The sequence below is a fragment of the Tachypleus tridentatus genome, chromosome 7, assembly GCF_004210375.1.
Source record: "Tachypleus tridentatus isolate NWPU-2018 chromosome 7, ASM421037v1, whole genome shotgun sequence".
NCBI lineage: Eukaryota > Metazoa > Arthropoda > Merostomata > Xiphosura > Limulidae > Tachypleus > Tachypleus tridentatus.
Window position 1 is genome coordinate 98,652,129 of NC_134831.1, and position 24,528 is coordinate 98,676,656.

At 35.7% G+C, this 24,528-nt stretch overlaps 1 pseudogene across 1 annotated transcript in view; it reads left to right on the top strand.

The window, feature by feature from the left end:
• Nucleotides 1–24,146, top strand: part of LOC143256265 (uncharacterized) — a 63,771-nt pseudogene extending 39,625 nt beyond the window's left edge. Inside the window, exons 2-5 of the transcript XR_013031221.1 lie at nucleotides 13,459–13,566; nucleotides 16,826–16,919; nucleotides 18,446–18,527; nucleotides 19,884–24,146. The product of XR_013031221.1 is annotated as an uncharacterized LOC143256265 (transcript). The remainder of the gene's footprint in view (nucleotides 1–13,458; nucleotides 13,567–16,825; nucleotides 16,920–18,445; nucleotides 18,528–19,883) is intronic.
• Nucleotides 24,147–24,528: the final 382 nt, after the last annotated feature.

Here is a 24,528-nt window from a genome sequence, read left to right on the forward strand (position 1 = left end):
TTCTGTTACGTCAGTCAAAACGTATACTGTGAACGTGCAATGACTGACGTTTGTTTCAGTCACAATAGATACAGATATCGCCCTGCATGGCCCATCGTAATCTGAGGGTCTCGAGTTCGAATCCCAGTAACAACAAATACACCCGCCCTTTGGGGGCATTATAATGTGACGGTCAATCCCATTATTCTTTGGTAAAAGAGTTGGCGGTGGGTGGTGATGACTAGCTACCTTTCCCTCTAGTTTTACACTTAAATTAGGGGCGGCTAGTAGCCATCGTGTAGCTTCGCGCGAAATTCAAAAACATACAGAAATTGCGGAATGACAAAAAAAAAAATACTGAACTTAGTTTTACCCATTTAAAGGTGTGTATAAAACAGGCGTCGCTAGGTGCTTACAAGGTTCGAGGGTCGAGACCATAGGCGCGGGAATTTCCGGCGTTTCAGTATGATATTGGTTATGGTTTCTTATTCTGATTTTCAGAGACAACTGGATATTCGAGGGCACGTGTACCATACTTAAGTTAACTCTAAAGCATAACATGTCTTTTAAATCTTGAAAAACCTAGCTTTAACGTTTTCTTGTTGTCATAATAATTCTATAGAAGTGAATGTTTTCTGTCGAATGAGGCTGGCTGTCGTAACGAATAGCCCAAGATAAAATGTTTCTCGCCGTAAATTATACTTGCTTCAAATTGAAGACGGGCAACTGAGTTTGTCACAGTTTATTGACAAAGTGTTTAACACATGTTAAGGAAACATGAGGTGACAAAGTAATACAGTGAGTTCCGAACTGACTGTAGCCAAAATGGCGCTCGGGATGCAATAAATAATTTGTCGCCCTATAAATGTTTCATCATCTTTATTTGATTTTTTTTCACTTTGTTAACTTGGTATTTCAGTTTCTCAACGTTTTCACACCATTTCAACAGTACTACTGTTAAAATAGCGTGTGTGCGTGTACATGAAGTCTATCTAAAACTAGGACTTAACCACAGATACTACTGGGCTCTTTTTAGGCATGTCTTAAGGATCGCATTAATGCAACTTTTGTAATTTGTACGAGGGGCTCTTGACGCCCCCAATACAGTTGCGTCCTGTCAGTAGCCTTCTTGCTTTGTCTGTAAAATATTCTTTGTTAATCTGATGACTAAACGTAATGTGTCCAAGTGGCCTCAACTTCTGTTGTATTATAATAATACATCGGTGCTGGGTTAATTTTTCTCCTGACTGGGCAGTTCGAACGAGTGATTGACAGTGTTAGTCCATCATATGTTCCCCTTTAGAATTTAGCTATTACTGTACACAGTTTATTCAAAAGCTCTCATAAATTAAACAAAACTTACTGATTTATAGGGAGTTTAGCTGCCTGACTCTGAATTCCTTACAAAGTAGTGGCAGAATTTCTTTATATGACGCAAGAATAAAATAATTCCATCTTGGTTTTATATCTTGAGTTAAATACAACAAAAACTGTTTACAATAATATGTATGGAGTAAGATCTTGGATCTTACTGAACTGTGTCAACAGACATGTAGACAGGACCGTACAAACTAAACGGTCAGTTCGTAGGCCCTATAGTCTTGAACCACTGCTCCATCACTTGAACTTACCACTGCAAAGGCAGTATGTTAGCAGTACCCGCCACGCAAGGGATTTGTCCATCTTTTTAAACCGGATAATTGTTCCCTATCAACAACTCAGCCATAGCTGAAAGTGTGGAATCGCCTTTCAGACTAAAGACCACGCGATCTGCAACCAAGGACATTAATCCCTAGATCAGACGTACATGTTGGGATATGTACAAAAATATACGAGTAACCAATATTAATTTCCCATTTTACTGTCACAAGTCGGTTTTCTGAAGGAGGGTGAGAGAAAGATCTATTTCCATGGTACGTTCGTCCATTTAAAAAACAATGTATGAATAGTTGGTCCACTTAAACAATTCATGAATACACACGCATGTGGTGTGTTGTGAACCTAATCGAATTTTAAGTTAACTTTTGTTAACGATCGTGGTTTAACTTCCCCCACTCTTCCACATAAACCATTAAATCCGATTAACCACGACTTTTATGGTGAGTATCCAACTGTACTCACGAACGTTAAAGGCAGTGCTGAGGTCAGAGTAACTTGTTCTCAAACTGTCGAATTAAAACTGGATTCACTGTTTGTGGCGAGAGATAAGGAGGGTACGTTACAATAAGCTGGTGAGTGTATGTTGTACGTACTTAGAATAGGTCAAAATATACAGTGTGTGTGTATTAATTTCAACTTACATACAGTGTGTGTGTGTGTGTGTGTGTGTGTGTGTGTGTGTGTGTTAGTTTCAACTTACCAGTAAAGGATGTAACTTCACATAAATTAACAATGTTTTTGTTGCTTATTTGGGAACTTCAGACCCACACTACGCGTCTCTGGGAAAATTCGTCTGTCCTCAAAAATATGTATGGTATCAATTTTATTTTACTTTTCTTGTAGTTAAACCAATTTATCCGACTAATGTCAGATGCTAACTATCCTGATTATTAGATTTTAAAATGTTACAAAATTTACCTTTTAAAAAACTAAATAAACACAAACGAACAAAACAATAGTACCAGCATTTTGGTTAAAGTTGAAGGCACTCGTCTCGTAATCTGAGGGTCGCGGGTTCTAATCCCCGTCACACCAGACATGCTCGCCCTTTAAGCTGTAGTGGCGTTATAATGTTACGGTCAATTCCACTATTCGTTGGTAAGAGTAGCCCAAAAGTTGGGGGGTGGGTGGTGATAACTAGCTGCCTTCCCTCAAGTCCTTGCTAATTTAGGGATTGCTAGCACAAATAGCCCTCATGTAGCTTTGCGCGAAATTCAAAAACAAACAAACAAACAAGAGCCCTCTATTCGACTTTTTAATAACTTTAGAACGTGGTCAACTACACCATTTAGATAAATAATTTGAAGGTAATGAAAGATAGGTTATAAATCTTGACTCATTTCAAACGAATAAAGAAAGGTATAGTTTAAAAACTCGGTTAAAATATTGTTAAAATTCATATATTGTTAATGATACTAGTACCTTTTTTGATACAAAAATACGTAAAACAATGTACAATATTGTACTGACATCTTCTAATGTAGTGGTTCCCAACCAGCGGTCCGCTAAGGTAACACCGTCTCATTAACCAAGTAAGTTTTAAACACTGCTGTTTACTAAATTGTACACTGAGTTATGTCTTATTTGATAGTGAAAAATTGGAAAACGAGTTAATTATTAGTTAATAAAAACAATTTGGGTATACGACATCTTTCAGAAATTAATAACAATAATGAAGTTCTTGATGGTGAAAATGGCTGAGAATCACTGCTGTGATTTCTTAAAATGTGACTATTGACTCCAAGCTTATATTAGATAGCATATGAAACGTTCACCTTTGTTTGGGAGTCCACATTTTTGTTACATTAATGACTACATAGACACTATCTTCGCGCCATCTAGTATTACAAAGATTGTTTTGGTTGTGCCTAACTTTTTACACACTGCTTCGTTCACTAATTAGGACAAATCCTTCATCTAGTGACGTATACGTAACGCTCACAAGTACTTAATTTCTAGATGGAAAAAAGAGAAAAGAACCGGCACTCTTTTGATTGGTGGGGATATTTTGGAAAGTAAAAATTTAATATTGTTGGTTACTGCCTCCAGGGGGCTCTAGGAAATAATGTAGTTGATTGATGTCAGTCAAAAATCAACTCCAGATAAAATTGAGGCATTCTTTAAGTATAGTTACAGGATTTCCATCTATTTCTATATTCAAAACAGTTTACGGATCTCCGATGAAACAAATTAAGCACTGATGGTTAGCATTTGTAACATGTTAATTAACATTACTGACACCAATAAACCTATGCTCAAACAAAACCTTAGAAGAATCAGCGTAACCACACTGATTTTGTCAAGTATTTCCGTACGTTAAACCTGACGAATTTTCTTCACAGTATTCAACATAAATCATGTTTGAAATTTAATGTCTGACTTCAACAGTAATGTGACAGTTGCGTCTATGACCTTATTTTGTTGGCCGATAATTCTTATGACTGTGTAAGTTCATTCACATGTTTGCTACTCGACGTAAATATGACGCACAATGGGAAAGTGACACCCACATTTTGCAGGTTATGAGTGACATGCACGTGCATGTAGAAAATTATTACTCATATAAACTTTAGTTTGTTTTCCCAGGGATGACTATCTGTGTCTAGTCTTTATTCATTGTAATATGTCGAACGTTTGTTATAGGAGTCATGTTATAAATACTATATTATATTCGTTCTTAGAATTGGACGAGGTTCGTCAAACGACAATATGAAAAGTTACGACAAATGATAAATTTGGTGTTTGGTGACGCACAGAGAACTTTATCCTTAAACATAAATTACGTTCCAAGTAACTGTTAATGTAGACTTAAGATTACCAGATATTCTAGTTTCAAAATCGACTAATATTTAAAAAGATGTATTTTTTATAAACTCTACCATCATTATATATTAAAATCTATTTTCAGTTAATCTAACTTGGTTTGTTTAATAGCTAGAATATTATTCATAATGTTTCTTTGTTATATCTAGCAAGCATACCAAAATATTCTGGTTTTACCGTCGTACTAAGTAAAAAACAAAACAACAAACTCCGATATAATTTAAAAACATTGTTTGGACCATATTTGATCATGTGACTCAAACTTAACATAGCACCGTTATTTTGTTAAAACTAAAAGGTCAGATTTGAAGCAACTTTAGGTAAAATTATTTTCGAAGTAAGAGTACACAAACAAAATTTAATGACCAGTTCTACATGTAGCAGCAATATTACTTAAAATAACTTCGCTACGTACGAAGAAGGTATGAGCGTACTGACACAACTGTCTCGCATATGGAAAACTCATCTGACGTCTCACCATCCACCTCCATCTTTTGGGTTATTCTTGTCTGATCGAATAGCACCATTGGACTGATAGTCACGTAACGAGCACACTTACTGTCTGAAAATGCTAAGCGCGTTTTTCTAGAAACGAGAAGCGAACCGTTGGGATGTATCCTATTGGTTAACACAACCATACTCCATCTTATATTTTCAACTAAAAGTACGCAATAGCAAATTATAGCTATAATGTTATTATACAATGTTTATTACTGGAAACCCGTACTGGGCCGGTTTAGAATGATGTGCTTTAAGTTAGTTTGAGTTGCTTTGTTATACAGAAATATTATTATTAAACGTCGTGAGAGAACTTCCTTGTGGAACGTTTTATGAGAAGTAACGTCAAGATATAACGTTAGTTTTATAACCAATTTTGACTTTAGTTATACTGATGTGTGGAGTGCGAGAAAATTATAATTTAACACCACAAGTTTTCTTTTTACACGAAGTTCATATTTCTTAAGCTTACCCTGGAAAACAAATCAGTTAACACACGAGGTTCATATTTCTTAAGCTTACCCTGGAAAACCAGTCAGTTAACAAAATACTTAGCTTAATTAGCATTACGAAAAGTTGAAAGAATGCATCTTTTGAAGTTTCGTGTTACTCATGTTTATAGCTTTGGTCATCGTACTGGTCATCTTTGTTTATGTATTATTTTTTTAATCTGCCTTAAAGATAGGCTGTCTGTGCAACGTAATTGCCCGGAATCGCAAGATTTTTAGGGCATCACTTTAAATTACTGTTCACCCACGTCACTGTTTGGGTCTCACCTGTAGTAACCTTTATAATACAGGAGGGCATGATTGTTGTGTCACAAATTAGGCTTTGTTTATAAAACCAGTGCATCATTGATGACGAGAAACCCACTTGTTGAGAAATTTATATGCAAAAACGGCTCGTTTGGGCTGAGAAAACACTTTTACATAGAAGGTCGAAACGTTGTTCGCTCTTCTATGTAAAAGTGTTTTCTCAACCCAAACGAGCCGTTTTTGCATATAAAAAACCAGTGCATGTTATCTTTAGAACAATAAGCTACCGTTTATTTGAAGGACGATATTCACGTGGCACGCACAACAAAACATCTCAGTTGTTCACTCAGGACTCGTTACTGTATCTCAAGCACTTTGAATTGAGTGTTTTGGCGAATCAAAATATTTTAACTGTCTAAAACAATTCCAATCAAAATAGCCGATTCAAACAAATGTAATGATTTAATTGTATTAAGGGCGTAATGATAAATACTTAAAGCTTAGTCTTTATAACTGATTTTTCTAGCTGTTTTCGTGCTTGTTATCTTTCGTATATATAACTTGAACAAATGTTTGTTTGGACAGCCAAAAATTAACTTAAAATGTCATTTTATAGTTTTAACTGGTGTTTCTACATTTATCTCGAATTAGAAATCTACGTTCCACCCTTCAGTTTTTTTTTTTATAAGGTTTTTCATTCCAAAAACATATAGGTGACAGTTACTTTATAAATTGATTATTCAGTATAATTATTAAACATTTTGTGAAGATCGCTTCTCACCTTGTTCACAAAATACATGTGTTATGTGATTAGTGTCGCGAAATTTTACAAAAGTAAGATCAGTGTATTAATTTTAAGAACATTTCGAAAACGTCTACGGATTTACAACGCTAAAATCAAGGGTTCGATTTCCTTCAGCGGACTCCGCAGATAGCCCAATGTTGCTTTGCTATAAGGACGCGCGCGCGCTTCAAAAGGTAAAAATCCCACTGTGACTGGTTTATATAAACGTAATTTACATAGGAGGCTGGTTTGCCCAAGTGAACACCTAGTGTTACATAGGAGGCTGGTTTGCCCATTCTTAGCCTTTAATATTCTATATAGTTGATCAGAAGGTCTGTGTTGCTGATCGCCGTGCATCTATATATATATATATATATATATGTATATAGATATATTAGTTTCACAAGCCTGGCTAGTATACGAAACGTCTGTCTGTTTATCCTTTACCTAACTACTCCTAGATAGGTTGGCCAATGTGAAACAAATTTTGTGGGGTGATAGTTTGGAATAAACGGCATGCTATTGGAGGATTCACAATCACCTCTACCTTCAGTTATTGCTGTTATTCAGCCTCTAGTATTGTCTACGTAAGCTGACGTTAACTACATTCATAGATGGCACCACGACTTTACAAAAACAACAAACTATTATATAACGTGGCCAGTCAAATAATTATATGAAGACAAAAGGGGTCGCTGTTAACTTCCTTTCCGCCTCGATATTAATTGTAAGTAAATAGTATGTGATTCTTATAATCAGTATTAAATAGTAATTTCAAAAACAATGAACTTTATATCGTACGCACGCACGATGTCCAAACGAAAGAAGCTGTCACGAGGTAAAGATAGGAAAGTGACAGGTGGAAGAGCACTAGAGACAGCTGATGAAACTTCTGTAAGAAGGAAGTCGTCACAGAAAGAATCAGCTGCAGAAGTTATTGTTAGAGGAGAGTAAAATAAGAGAACATCAAGCTTAAAGAAGGTTGTTGTTACTGGATGGAAATCTAGAATGTACCTCTAAACAGCTTATTGTTCAAGCTTAAAGAAGGGTTGTTGTTGTTATTGGATGGAGATCTAGAATGTACCTCCTAAACAGCTTATGGTTCAAGCTTAAAGAAGGGTTGTTGTTGTTGTTATTGGGTGGAGATCTAGAATGTACCTCCTAAACAGCTTATGGTTCAAGCTTAAAGAAGGGTTGTTGTTGTTATTGGATGGAGATCTAGAATGTACCTCTAAACAGCTTATGGTTACGATCCATATCATAGCTGTGAATCAAAGTATGTATGTGACGTTGGAAAAAGATGTATGTAACGTACTTTTTGTAGAGCAAAACGTCAGGACTATTTTGTGATAATGGCAAAATTGAATTGTACTCTTTAAGTGAACCGCCGTATCTTAATATACTTCAAGGAAATACTGAAATATCTAAAAACATACTAATATTTGTGTGTGTGTGTGTGTGTGTGGCACAAAGCCTGTTTGTCCGTCTTAAATTACTCCGTTGGTCCCATCTTAATTGAACTTTATGGGATGGAACAATGGCCATGTTAATGTTCACAGCCTTTCCAGCACCACTTTTGATATTGGCCATTTATTATATATTACGTTAACTACGTTTACAAATAACGAGACGTCAATACGTCATAAACACAATTTCTACAGCACAACATATACAGTGTAGGGGAGGGCACTAGCATTTTTTTTTCTAAAGGAATGTAATTTGAAAAATGGCCGCAACTATTGTAGTACTACGTAAACTCAACTGAAGTTTCTATTCTAATATCTACCATGAAGATAGTCATTCAAGTTGTATTCACTTCCTTCACTGACTCGTAACCTTTCAACTTCGGTTGGTAAGATACTTCTGCGGCCAGTGACCCTTAACTGAAACACTGTGTAGGAAGAGGTAGAGAAAAATGTAGTGACGGTAGTTGTGCTTTCTGTGGCTCTTATTGCCATTCCAAAGACATACTGACCATCGCACAGTGTATATCATTATTTAAGTTTATACATACTAAAATCTTGTGTAAACTTTTGTGAAGTAATGATGTAATAACATGTTAAGTTGTGAATACATCGTGTCAAAATTAACAGATCCTTCAAGTTGTACACATCAAAGATGCGGAACTCAATGCGAGTACTCTGGATTAGGTTCTCGAGTTTCGATACTAGAATGTACAATCGACTCGGCCACTGATGTAGCTGCTTCAGTGACCTCCTCCTGAGGCCGTCACTACTTGTACAAGTATAGTTTCCGGCTCCTAAGTTAAGTGTTTCATTGTTTCTATATATGAATGAAAGTATTCTGTGTTTATAGATACATTTGCAGTGTAACTTGTTTCAACTAAATACCTCTTAAGCAGAAAAGATTAGGCCAGTTGTGTATTGTAATTTTGTTACAAGCGTGTCTTTTTAGTAGGTTTATCCCCATTACACAACACGTCAGCGAGTAATATTAAACAGGGGCGAATTATACAACCTTTTTTGCTACTGTTTATCAAAAGAAACTCTGTAGGTCTCGTACCAGTCCTGTCCCATTTCATTGAAACAACGAAATTACGTTTGTAAACCGCAAGTCTTGTGATAACAATGGACCTCGTAGATCACCAGTTTTGAAACAATTGAAATTAGATGCGTAGAAAGTAATGCGGTGATTGATACGATAAAATCTCCATCTAATGATATTTATTTATTTAGTTAGTTATATTTTTAACACTTCATAGTACACGACCTCTATGGGCCAATAATCCACTTAAGTTCCAGACAGCAACATTGTTGTTTATGCAAGCGATCTCACATTATGTATGTCTGCGAATCACTTTAACACTGTGTGAAATTTATATGGTTTGGAGTATAATGAACCCACATTCAAATACCGTGGAGCTTGTCGCTGTTTGAAGCGCTGTTGTATGACTATCTTTTGTTTTCATAATGACGTGTAAGCTATCTTGAGAAGCCGTCAACAGCTGTCTACTGAAGATTTACTAACGTCGGGCATCAGTTGTTTCTTTTTATAAACTAATATTGTAGGTCACGAATGTATGGTGATACTAGTTGGTATTTGGTTTGGTCGAAAGGCCTTTCACTAATGATGTAATTGTTACTTCTTGGGGTTTGATTCTCTGCACGTGCTGTTTAAAAGAGCCAACAGTTGTCTTTGAAAACTAATCAGATTCCATGTATGGAAATAAAAACATGTTAAGAGGTCGAATACTTTTATTCTCAGCATATGGTATTTAAAGTACAAATTTTACAAGTACTAGTTAAAATACATTATTAGAGATAGGAACTTAACGTGATTTCATTCGTAGCAACGTGTTAAAAAAAAATTTAATGTTGTTACTTTGACCATACAAGAAACTACATAGTTCAGCTATTGCATTGGTGTCCAGAAAGAGTACAATAATCAGTATACATTCATTCATTATTGGTTCGATGTCGTCTAGTGTGCCGGGCGGTGTACCGTAATGTCCAAGGTTCGAACCTCCATGTTGAGCATACTCAACACTTACAAACTTGAGCGTATTATTATTAATATCCACATTTGGCCGGTAGTAGCTGTTTTAGAATAGCGTGCCGTTAAATGTGCACACTTCCTCTGGTCAGCTATTTCTAAACTACGGATGTTGTGCATGAACCTTGGATCTCTGACAAGGCTGTTTAGTGCATGAGGTATTTAGTACAGGATACTTTAACTGTCTTTCAATATTTTCAATTTATAAAACTAATCCGGGCTAACTAACTGCTGGTGAAGAGCGCTTGTGACCAGTAACGTAACCAGGTTTTCTTCTGCGGGGGAACAGTTTTAGAGGCCAATAAATTACAAATCTGAAACTGTTCTAAGTTTTTTAGTAAACGATCATTACAACAAATCAGACAAGTGTAAAAGTGTTTATAGAAGTTTTATTTTGCAATTAAATGTTACAAAACGAGTTTATAAGAGCTGAAAGTGATGTGACCAATATACTTAGGTTTTCCAGCTCCTTCCTCGGCTACGAAGCCATAACGCATTGATGGTTTGCCATAACTGATTGTTTAATCATTTTATTTTCTTTAACCAGTAAATAAGTAAAACTAAAATATACATTGTGAACATAATTTTGAGTCGTGTAACGCGTTTAAGATAAGTTAATCTATGGTTCATGCCAGGCCTCGAACTATAGACCCTCGGATTACGAATCTCCGTCAGACCAAACACGTTCGCCATTTCAGCTGTGACGGCACTATAATATTATGGTCAATCCCACTATTCGTTGGTAAAAGAGTAGCCTAAGAATTGGCAGTGGGTGTTGATGACTACCTGCCTTCCCTCTAGTCTTACACTGTAAATTAGGGACGCCAGCACAGATAGCCCTAGTGCAGCTTTATGATGGTGTTATTATACTGTTCACAACTTTACTTTGTTTAGGTTTATACTTTTTCATGAAATACACATTCGAGAACACTTTGCAGAGTTTTTCCTTGCACAGGTTCGTATAATACTGGGGGGAAAAGAAAACTATTGAATATTTTGAATTAAACGACAAAATAATGACAAATATTGCTAGAATTGAATTATCACCTAAAACTGAGAGGAGCTGAGTTTTCATGACAACACTACCTTTGAAGTAGACGATGTTTCAGAAACAATCATATCGAGGGAACAACATGGTGGCAATACCTCCCGTACATCGAATGTTTTTATACGAATTTAGCCTTTTTTTTTTCAATATACATTTTCATTTTGTCGAACTTGAGGGCCTTTGATACACGATGTATTGATAAAATATCACATGGAATTCCAAGGTTATCCGATACGTTTCTACCTACGATGTATCAGAATACATTATCACTTATTTGTTGTGGTTTGTACTTTCACAGATAACAATACTATTAGAAGTTACCTATTGTTACTACCGTGTTTCTCCGATAATAAGACCTACCCATAAAATAAGACCTAGTGTGATTTTTTGGGGATAGTTTTAATATAAGCCCTACCCTTAAAATAAGCCCTAGTTAAGAGTGGCAGGAAGAGGAAAGAAATAAAAAAAAATAATTTATTAATTTGTTTAATAGTTAGTTAATTAGTTTGTTTAAGTATTAATCAGTTAGTTTAATAGTTTAATAATAGTTTATTTTAAATGGTTAGTTTAATAGTTTTACTTTGTAACTTCATTTTTTTAATATATCAAAATAAGACATCCCCCGAAAATAAGCCCTAGTGTCATATTTTGGAGAGAAAATTAATATAAGTCCTGTCTTATTTTCGGAGAAACACGGTAGGTGATGTAAGAACCTTGCTATACTCAGTTATTTTGTTCGTGCTTTTCATTTGTCCCAAAAAATGTAACTACAATTTTTAATATATTGTACTTGATAATATAAGCGCACACATTGGGGGTAAACACACGCTTGGCTCATAACATTTTTAATTGTGGTATTCGAATGCTGGAAGTTTATAAAATATTAAGTTTATTTAAAACATTTAATACAGTTAAGTGACCTGCCGAGACTAGGCACGTATGAAATGTAGTCTCTGAACTAATCGGGTTGTCCTCACATTTTCTGTTTCTTATAATTAAACCAATGTTTATTTAGTAAATCTTTGCTTCATTACACTTAGTCTTAAAGGAGTTTAGTTTTTTGTTATTTTCTTCCATTACAAAAAAGTGTTGTCGCTTCTTTTGTTTCCAAATCCGTTTTAATATTGAGTGTTACTGGAGAACTGAATTATCATATTAGGTATAGCATTTAGTCTGTCCGCAGTTTAACATGAGAATCCAGTTCCACATACGTCTGATGTAACGAATGAAATCTCTCAAACAGCACTTTTCCCCACATTTGACATTCATGAATTAGGCTACTCTAAATATTAATTAACGGACAAAGGGAATAGGGTGGTACGAACTTTTAAACCATACGTGGTTTCTTTCTTCACACCCTCAGAAATATTTCTAACACACCATGCGAAATGCAGTTTGGAAAACGACGATATTACTAAATTTTGTCTTTTCAAATACTGTGAATATATTTTTTTAATTCAACGTCTGAACTTGACTAAATATTTTTTAAATTTTGTCTTTTGAAGTGATAACTTTTCTGTGTGATTTCCAGACGTTCCAGAATATTTTACTCCACTCGTAAAACCTAGAGACCTTTCAAGAGTCTATATTTTGCTTAGTCTTCATTTAAGCCTACTCACGACCACCAATATTTCATGAGTCGTCATCTTGCCTATTTATTTAAGCCTTGTATTGACTACCGACAAAGATTGGAAGTTATTTTCAATAAAATGCAAAATAAAAACATGTGAATGCAAGATATCAAGATAATAATCCTATTTCTTATTTGAATATATTTTGAACCAAAAATTAAGTAAGAATGACATCGAAAAACGTTAATTTTAATTGGTAACAACAACACTGGTACCTTAGGTTTTCTTGTAACAAGCACTTCCTGCTTCGATGTTGGATCACGCTTCGAAAAATGACCGCGTGTCGATGCGTTCAGTTACAAGGCACGTTCGTGTAGAAATAAATTAGAAAATTGATACTTGCATTGAAGAATTACTAACCATATGGTACACGCCTTTATTTTGTTTGGAACTACCATTACCTAATCATTCTAATGGCTACGTTAAATATATTATGTAGGTCATTCAGAACGACATAATTATTCGGTATAAACTCGCAGTCATATATTTGTTTAGTGAAAACTAGGTTGACAGTTTTGTTACCTACATGTATACGAAACCCGAAAAGTAAATAACATATCAGTATATTAATTTCTACTAATGCAAAGTCAGACTCGTTTGTGAATAAAGTTGATTTTTTAGCATCAATTTAAACATTACCATTACAAGTATCGTATCTTTACCAACTTATTAGATTAATAACTTTCTCTAGTGTATATCTAGGAAAGTTTAAAGGAAAACTGAAACACGAATTTTTAATCCATTGTTTATTTTCCACATATCTTTCAGGTTGTGGAACTTTTGAATCGATGTACCTGCCCTTTCCAGTTCCCAATGATTAGAGTATCAGATGGGAAATATCGCATTGGAGACACAAAAACTCTCATTTTTGTTAGGGTGAGTACTACCGCCATCTAGTAGCGATAACTGTCACTACATTGTTCGTTTTAAATATTACATAACTCGTTTTCCTTTTTTTGATGTATAATTTATGGGTATATACGTTTACATAAAACATCCGCATACAATTTCACTTAAAGTGTAATGAAGCTACAGTTCAACAGTTACCACAAGTGACTGAAACAACTTATTTTATTCGAAACAAATCAGAACTAGTGTACTTTCTGTATAGCCTATTTTTGTTAACATCCAAATCGGTTACCAATAAGATATATTTTTTACCTTAAAGGCATACTTGGTTCGCCCGTTTTTTGTTTCTTTACGCCCACGGACGATGTGTATGTACTATTACTAGGTTATTTAAAACCGTACCCAATGATACAAGTTTTCTAGTGCCTTTTATGTAAAACTAATTAAATATAAACATTTTGATGCGTCGTAAAATGTCCAGATTTCTTTGGCTTCTGAAAATCTAAAATGCTTGGTATGGATTTATTTACGCTATCGATTCTGGTTCATTTATTGGCTGTGTATGTAGGATTATTGTATGTTTTGAAATGATTTTAAAAAAGGACAAAGTAGGACATGCCAGAAGATATGTCCCCGAGGGGATGTGGTTCCGCTTCGTATTTTAATTATTTATACAGATTTTAATGCTAATGAAATTTCAGTGGAAAGACAGTATGTATATGCTGTTGCCACATTTCTACCTTCAGTATATGGGTTGGCAATAAAAAGTATGCAAGAATGTTTGGGCGGAGCAACTTTCTTAGCGGGCTAAACGTTGTGAAGAACCCGTATGAACCCGGCACGTGATGTGCATTTTCGTTTTTATATTGTTTCACTTGTGACATGGATTGTATACCACAGTACTCAAAATTTAGTGCTATTAACTGCAATTTTGATTTTAGTACAGTTAAAAATTATTCCGAAAGCTAGTTTCTAATCAACTCAAAGGGGGGGGGGATTCCTCAGTAGGTTAGAGGTAAGTGTACGGACTTGTAATGCCAAAATATAGGTTTCGATTCCCCGCGGTGGACAAGAGTGCAGATAATCCATTGCGTAGCTTTCCATAAGAAAACGGAAAAACATAGCGAACTATGGGAAGGAAGTCATTATAAAGTAATTTCAGTGTTAGTTCTCGAAATTTTCGAGTAAACTGACTTCAGATCTGTCTACGCACAGCCGTCTCTAATGTTGAACTGGAGAGAAGATTGAATACTGGGGATCGACCGTCATTATCGTAGCGCAACCACTGACACAAAGTGGGGAGCACGATTGGTTTTTACCATGTTAAGTAAGATCTGACCCCAAATATTTCTGAGGGTAGCCCTTTCTTCTCTCTCTATTCCTTGGTACTTAAAGGGTAGGGATAATATGTGAGTGAAAGTTTCAAACACATTATGGTAGTTAAATAGGATATTTCAGCACACAGCAGAGTTCCAGGCTGAAATTAAGGGTAGGCAATATAAGCGGATGTCTAGGGCGTCACATACATCGAGTACCCTTAGTCGATGCAATAGGCACAAATTAAGGTTGTGCCCTTTAATCACAAAGCTGTTTTCAGTCCTGCACAGTTCCTGTTGGTCAATTCGGTCTGAAGGAATCATTATATTTGTGCATTCTAAACAGAAGCTACACAATGGGTCGTGTGTTGTGTCTATCACAGAGTATCAAACCACAAATTTTGAACATAACCCACCAACCTTAATGCCGAGTCATCGAAGGGCGTATTTATAGGTATATTTGAAGGATGGAATTTGGAAGGAAATGTAAGAGGTGTTTCAGTCCGTCTTTGTGTATTTCACTTAAAAACTATAAAAATGTTCTAGTTTATGTATTGTTGGCAGCAGTGCAAAACATAAAACTATACGCGCAAAATGCAAATAAAATATTTAAATTAGAACTGTTTACTCATAATTAAACTATTTAATATTTGTAATTTAGTGACCATTAGTTTAACTTCTGTTAGGCCAAGAAACCCTGAATATTGTGCGAAAATAAACAGAAAACCTCTGTTCAAAATTAACTTCCAAATGAATTGTAAGATATCAGGTGTATTAATTAAAACCTGCCGATTACCCGTGGTGCCAATGTTTACTTGGGGCGCCAGTCGGCGGTAGAGATGAAAGTGTATTGTGGCTATGAGAGATTTGCAGCCTTGTATAGTAATCACTTTTGAATTTTTTCCTTCTTCAAAGATACAAAAAATGTCGAATCTGCGTGTGACCTTTTCACCTTCGTTTTGCTCCACTACGCGCAGCAGATTCTGCTGTCCATTTTGTTTCTGTACATACGAATGGATGAAAGTTCTCCGTGACGGGAAACGGAGGCGAAACTGGAAAATCGTGACCCCTATAGCAAATCTACATGAAAGTCTGATAAAAAAATGTCTCGAAGTTGGGGGTTTCACGTCACGTGACTTAAAGTTTTTTCACTATCATACATGTAAAAGCAAGGGTTTCATTTTTGTATATTAAACTCTACGTTTTACTGACTATCTGTTTCCTTCTTATTGGCAAGTTAAACCAAGATGATCACCTTACAAATATCTTACTACAGTTTGGGGTCAAAATATTAAATAGCATAAATGCAATATAAATATTAACTGCAAAAACAAAGCAAAAAGTCCTTAAGTATGTTAATCTAATACCTAAAATTTCAATTAACAGTTCAACTGCACTAGACTGACACTTACAAGCACAGAATAGTCGATATTTTATCTTCCAGACAGGTATGGCATGACAAAGTCAGGGAATTCGACTCGTAATCTGAGGGGTCGTGGGTTCGAATCCCCGTCCCACCAAACATGTTCATCTTTCCAGCCCTGGTCAAGTTATATAAAGTTACGGTTAATCCTACTCTTCGTTGGTAAAAGAAACCCAAGAGTTGGCGGTGGGTTGTGATGACTATCCGCCTTTCCTCTAGTTTTTCACTGCTGAGTTCGGGACGGCTAGCGCAGATAGCCCTCGTGTAACTTTGGGCAAGATTTAGAATATACCAAACTGTCTCGGATATCTCGTGTGTCGAAACAAAGCGACACAGTGGCAGCTGGGACACGACTATGTATCAACACATCATCTGGTGATATAAACTAAATCAAGGCAGCTGTTGGCAGACAGGTTCACTTAATGGTCCTCTTGACATATTTGAACAGTTTAACGAAACACAATTTTAATGATGCTATTAGTAAAGCTTTTGGAGCAGTAGGTCAAAGGTCTAGTTAATGTTATAAGTGAGCTGTTTGTCTTCTTAGATTCTTCGGAACCACGTGATGGTACGGGTAGGAGGTGGGTGGGACACTCTGGAGCATTATTTAGATAAGCACGACCCCTGTCAATGCCGAATTGGTAAGTTTGCTTGTTTTTTCATTAATAGTAATAGTTCACCGTGTACCTCCGCTTCACCATATTCCTCCGCTTTTGTTTTGCTATTAAATTCAGACACTGGATTTGTTTTTAATTTTGGTTCCTTAAACTTAACATAAGAAATTCTTACTTAAATGTTACAACATGGCGAGTTTCCTATTACCACTTAAATGTTACAACATGGCGAGTTTCCCATCACCAATATAGGTTTCCTTGACTATCACTTTCCCAACGTTGTGTAGAACACGAGCGTAAGTTGTTCTAGATGGCAATTAAGTGTTTGGGAATAGATTTTGTCAACCGATTGGCCAAAACATGTGGTACTTTAGTTATGGTTGAATATAAATTTTGCCCACTACCGAACGTGCATTAGACATAACTTTTCGAAATGCATGCCTACAACAATATTGGTATGGAAGTAACACAGGTGCACAACACACTTACAGTCACACTATGTGTACTATAGTTAGTGTCGATGAGGCCTTTCGCCCCAAAACCAGGGCTCTTCGGGCTGATTGGGATACCACAAACATGGTACTGGTGGAGACGTTGTTTGACAGTACTTCCTACTGGACCGAGTAGGTTTCTGTTAATAGTACGTCACAATACGTCATAATTAAGGTATCATTTGTTTATTTATTTAAACATGTTTATTACCTTTATTCAATTAACGTGTTCATCACTCGAAAGAACTGTCGAGTTCGCATGCTAGTTTTTCTTCAACTAACCAGTTAATGAACAGTAGGTAATTTGAAAGTTACGTTATCGGGTGGATATTCCGACTTCGAAAATTCCAATTGTGCGAGTTCTCGCACAAACACAACCTGCCACAAACAAAATGTTTGCATTGTGTTTTCCAAGTGTTAACGGTAAATATTTCTGCTTTAACATAGTTTGCAACGTACAATTTGAACAATCGAAACTGTACTCACTGTGGGCCTGCATAAGAATATTCTAGAAAAAAAACTTGTCGCATGCCACCGGTGAAAGAATTACACCAATGTTGATGTGTATTCTTTTCACGTGAAGAGATTTTACGTGCGTTTGCTTCTACGCTAATATAAGTTATCACTCGTTTCCACTCGCTCAGGTGCAACACAGACGTAGTACTTCATCATAAAGGTCACAAAGTTTCTACTCGTCTGCAATGTTAATGAAATGGAATATTAATTTTCACACTATGGGAACAAAACGACTGTTGAACGATGTTTGGTCAGGACATATTTAATGATTTTACACTATGGGAACAAAACGACTGTTGAACGATGTTTGGTCAGGACATATTTAATGATTTTCACACTATGGGAACAAAACGACTGTTGAACGATGTTTGGTCAGGACATATTTAATGATTTTCACACTATGGGAACAAAACGACTGTTGAACGATGTTTGGTCAGGACATATTTAATGATTTTCACACTATGGGAACAAAACGACTGTTGAACGATGTTTGGTCAGGACATATTTAATGAAGTTTTTGCGATGTAATTTTGAAATTAATTACAGGCCACAGGTCATCGTCATCGGCTAAAGTGTCCATGACTCCAGGAAAGGACGGGTCAACTAATATGAAGGTTACGTACAACAGGTACGTGTTTGTACTGTATAACATATTAACACGTATGTTTTTTTTTTTATTTCGAATGTTTCAAGTTGACGGTGCAAAATGCTATTCAAAACTACACACCCATCAAATACATCTTCCTCAATGTTTGGTTAAATCGGAACAGTTAGTATTTATCTCTTGATTTGATGTTTATGATTTTTAACAGTGGTAAAAGAAATGTTACAAATCGTAAATTGTTCCAACGCTATAATTTGCACAAAATAGTTATATATTTTTATTTCCACTATTATAATAAATTTATCAATCCAATAATCAACGTGTTTCAAAACTCTTGGGCCCTTTATTTACAAGGGGTGGGTTATTTAATAACTAGTATAAATTAACATGACGTCACCTATACTTTTAATTAAAGTTTGTTGTGTTTAGCGCAAAGCTACACAACGGGCTTTGTGCGCCTTGACTACCATTGGGAGTCGAACCCCGGATTTAGCATTGTAAACTTGTAAACTTACTGCTGATCTGCCAGGAGACGCAAGTTTACTAATAACGTAAAATTGTGAATGTTTTGATACAATAAAAGAGCAAATATTAATTTCCTTAACAACCAACACTTGAACACGATCCACACTGTCAGAAAATAATTTCCATTTTAAGTCGCATCAAGAAGCATCACTTAATATTTCGGTGCCTCACCCTCCCCCGCGGCATATCTGAAGATTAATAATGCCAAAAATTGGGTTTCGACACCCGTGGTGAGCAAAGCACGGATAGCTGATTGTGTAACTTAGTACTTAAATCAAACATATTTCGATGGGGGGCTGAATGTATTGTTGATCCAGCAAGACTGAATGTTCTGGAAACAGTGAAGAAACAATAGGAAGATTAATACATTAGGGTTACTACATCTGGAGAAATGTTAGTGAAGGAAGTTTGAAGTTACACGAGGCTACGTGGCTTTGCTATAAGGAACACACACACACCTTGCATTTTTCTTATTTTAAAAACATGCAAGTAGACAAACCATACTTCATACATATAACTATTTTCTAATGAACAAAAAAAAACCGTAAATGAAAATAAAACTCTGCACAAATCAAAAGGTTCCACAGGGTATATAGTCTGTAATATGGGGGTATAGAATTACCCTGGGTTTTGGAGTTGGCTAAAGAAGTGTAACTCTCATTGCGATGGTGATACACCGTCTATTAGTCTTAACCTCTGTTCGCCAGTCTCGTATATGTACTGTTTCTAAATCACACAAGGTTTGTCTTGATGTAAATCATTTTAATGATTATATATATGTACTGTTTCTAAATCACACAAGGTTTGTCTTGATGTAAATCATTTTAATGATTATATTTTTTAAATTCCTTGCAGATCTTCACCGTACAACTTCAGTCTCTCCACGTCACCACAAACACGTCGACGCATGTTGGCCATTTCTTCGGGTCAGCAAGACATTGGCCCATCTACTGACACACATGACATTCCACCACGTGAACCGTCAAGAAGTTCTCACTACAGCGACGACTCGTCGACATCTAGTGCCAGCCTATATTACTATAGTGAAAGTTCATCTCAAGAGGAAGGCAAGTTTGCAAGGTCATCGCGGCCACTACCCTGCACTGCAGATAGTTCTTCCGAATTCTCTGAAGGAGAAAGTCGAGCAGGTTCTCGAATCTCTAGTCAACCCCGAAAATCCAGTCTTCGGAAGTTGTATTGCATGTCAGAAAATGGGGACATGGTTGACAACTGTTCCCGTGTATATTTGTCAGATGGTTGTGACTCTGGCTTTGGTCCCGAATCGTCAGAAACAAGTTCAGTCCTTTCGGGAGATGACCAGCGAAAAGTTAGGGACATGGGAAAAACTAGGTTAAAGGACACAAAGCAAACTCCTGGACAAGTCTCTAAAGATGCCCCTGTGGATTCAAGTTTGTCCGACGGTAGCACACCAACTTTAAAGTCTGTAAAGAAAGTCAAACAAGTTTCAGTAAGCCCATCTGGAAGGAAAATGACACCAAACATTAGTTATAAATCTCAAAGCACGGAAAATTTATACTGGTGCAAATATAGCGAAAGAGTCCAGATGAATCGCCAGAACAGTTCCAGATCATCAGTTTATGGTCATAAAGACCGATGTTCGTTAACAGATTCTTCAAGCTGTACATCAACTATTCCTAGATGTTATTCTCAAGCTAGTGATATTGGTGGACTTGGATCATCTTTGACCAGAAACACTCCAGGACGGTTTTCATATAAACCCCCGACAGACGTTCGGCCAAAAGTGGACACAGGAAGTAAAACGTGGGCTTTCAGACAGCGTTCCACTAGATCTTCCATCAGCCCCGATTTCTGTCGTAACCCTTCTAGAGGAAGCAACATTTCTCCTATTAAGACTAAAACAAACCTCAAGTCCCGAAGTGCCGAATCAAGCCCTGCCAAATCGATTGTAACAGCTACTAAAGTGCAGAAACTTCTAGAAGACATTGATTTAGCCACAGATGACACATTTTTCAATGAAATGCAGAGATTTATAAGTAACTATCGAGAGAAAATCGAGAATAAATTACAAAATGAACAAGAAGATTCACATTTGAACGATGTTGAGAGCACTTCATCAACACCAACCATGTTATACTCTCCAGATTCTGATCGCCCACCAAGTCGTGGTTTCGGTTATAATCAACAGTCCCCCAAGTTTCGACCTAGGAGAGAAAGTCAGGGAGGATCCACAAAATTCCACTACCAGTTTGGTATAACAAATAACACCCACGAGTTTTTGGGGTCAGTAACCATGTCTTCTTTCGCTTCGTATTTTGAGATCTTAAGCAAAACTTACAAAAAAAAAAAAAGTTTGTCGTAGAAGAATAAAAATGAGTTAAATTCTTCCAGATTTTCAACCAAAATTTACAAAAACAACTCTTTATCAGTATTATAGAAAGAAGCCGCTTTTTTGTAGATTGTCCATTAACTGAAGAATCACTCATTTCATCAGAAATGTTTAGGAAAATCAATATGGTAGGAGGTCATACGATTCAACACGTGTTTGTATCACATTTGTAGAGGGATGCTAGTCGTTCCTTTTCTTCCTATGAATGGGTAATAAACACTAAATAAACAAAACAACAATAAACTAATTGATTTCGATTAAAGCAGAGCCATTTCAGTATTTACTACTACAGTAATGACCGTGATTCATCCAGTTCGGATATTATTTTAGAGACAGAGGTCAGTAGAGTTTTTAGTGTGCTATAGACTTCAAACAAATATAATACACAAGTGATTCAATGTCAACGTTTGTTTACTTTAGGATAACCTGGAGCAATATTTTTCTTGTGGAATTTTCGTGTTTGCCAGTAAAATTGAGGATAATATTCTTAAAATAAACTCAAACAAGCAAACTTAATGTAATGAGGGTATACTTGTGTGGTTCCTTTTGAGTGTAGTTAGGTAACAGAGCAGTTCAGTGAGAGCAAAAAGGGTATACCCATAGGTATTCATAGTTGTAGTTGTATAGCAGAACGAGCCAATTAATTCAGAAAGGATGTATTCAAAGATACCCTTGGCTATAACACAGAAGACTGTTGTAGAAATAGTGTACCTAGATACCTTTTTGTTATTGTAAAAACAAAACGGGACAACTAACACACACTCTTGACTGTAGTTAAAATAAGCCAGTTGGTACATAAACAGACTAGGATATGACACTGTCATTATATAACAGAGTAGATATAACTGAGAATTTCTGGTTTTAGTAAATGTTTGTTTTTTCTCTTTTTTTTGGGCGAAAGAGAGCAATGTACTGCTTGCTTGAATTTCACTTGTTTATTGAGGATCTCTTGATAAACAATCACTGATTTTTAACTTCTTTTTCGGATAGTTTTAAAAGCTGGATTTCTAGTGCCTCGTGTAATTTTAATGTATTTAGTTTGTGATATTAGATAATCAAAGTTTTGAATGAATAATATTGACGAATAGAACGTATAATATTTATTAAGTGGCATATTAGACTTGAAGAACCGCGATATTTTGTCTAAAGACAGTTTTATCTAATCTTTATGAAGTGATGACTGCTTTTACCAAAGTCGCTGTGGACGACGAGTTTACCTAATTTTGTATGTGCAATGATGACCGGTTGTAGTTTTAGTACAATGTAAACTAAATTGTTTTACAAACTCCTTTTATAATGGTGACTGGTTTTAAATGGTCTTTGTGTAGTGATGACTGGTTTACCTCAATTTTTCTGAAATAACTGGTTCTCCTAAATCTTTTTGGTAATTACAACTAGTTTAATAAAATTTGTGTGGTGATAACTGGTTTATCTGACTCTTTTTGTAGTAATGACTAGCTTTAGAAACTGTGTGGTGATAACTGGTTTATCTTACCCTTTTTGTAGTGATGACTGGTTTTATCAAATTATTTTTGTTTTTCTGAATGCATGACATGCGAAATCTTGAATGAATATATTTTAGTTTAACTATCCATGCTGAGCTTATGTCCATATCGACTACCCATGGGCTGGTTTGAATAATTAAATAAATCTGATTACTTAGATCTATTGCTCTAAACAAAGGGTAGTTCTAATAGTCTGTATAGCTACTGAGACTTCAGAAAGCCAGCTTGTTTTACATGTAACATGGACGATTCCCGATGCTGTGTATTTGTATGCACAAATGTAAATTTGTTTTAAGAAAGGATTTCGTAAGATCGGTGACCTCAGTAACTGTACGGCTTAATATTTGTCAAATATTTAAACTGCCATCACACAAAGTCCGTTTCTTTGTTTACTTGTTATTGTTGATTTGTGTCGTTTATTTCCCGATACTTTATAATAATTACATAAAAGCATTATTATTTTAAGAAATATTCAGTTCAATCGAAAATCCCAAAGTTTAGAAACAAAGACGATTCCTTTGAACTATTTTACAAGAAATACTTAATACTCACTGTACACGTGGCACGAGTTTGGTGGAAAAGCTCAGTATTGATTTTACACACGCATTTACTAACAAATAGTCATAGTTTTGTCAGTGAATGAATATAGAAAATCTATCATTGTTACTAGTTGTTACAGACATTGTTAGACTACTCGTTTCGTTTTGAAGACAACTTGTTAAAATCTTCGTATCATAATAACTTTGATTTGAAAATCTCAATTGTTATTTGCGTACATTTAAATATTCTGAAATGAAGCTTTAGATATTTCAATATGGTACTTTTTCTGCGATAAAGATAATCCGAGTTCCTTTTTCTTTATCGCTAAAGAACTTTGTTTTCGTTCGGACTTTTCGGCAATTATAAATATGCCGACCATAATGTGGTTGAAATGCTATTATTATATACTCTACTAATTCTTCAGAATCCCTAATGAACGGGAAAATAATGTAGTGTTACAAGATTTAATACTAATAATGTTTAACTCATTACAGTCATGCTACGCCATTTTGGAAATGTTCGCACCATAACGAATGATTTAAGTTGCATTTGTTTCAACTGTTAAAATTTAACATTGCTGTACTGAATTATGGAACAACCCTGTAGGTAACTTGATTCAATTACATTTGTCTAGTGACAGTGATTAATAAAATAATTTCTAAAATAAAATAGGATGGAAATCAATAAATTCATTTTCAGCAGCCATGGCTTGTACCACGTGTCTTTTTTTTTTTGCGTGTATGTTTTAGAACCGAGCTAAATCGGTCTTCTTGCTAAGTGAGGACTGACATGCCACGTGCCATTTTGTGTGCGTCTTGGAGTCGAGCTCATCTGTCTTATTACTTGAGGATTGGAATGGCCTGTGATTTGGGCGATCGACTTCCTTCATTGAACATCTTTTCTCTTTCGGGGACATAATGATGTGAGAGTGAAACCAAATTATTTAATTACAATAACCAAAGAGTTTGTATTGACTAGTTGTCTTACCTCTAGTCCATCATTTCTAGATTATAAACGGTTAGGACAGAAGTCTCGAGTAGCTTCTGTGCGAAATTCAAAACAAACGCATGAAGTGGTTTACATAGTT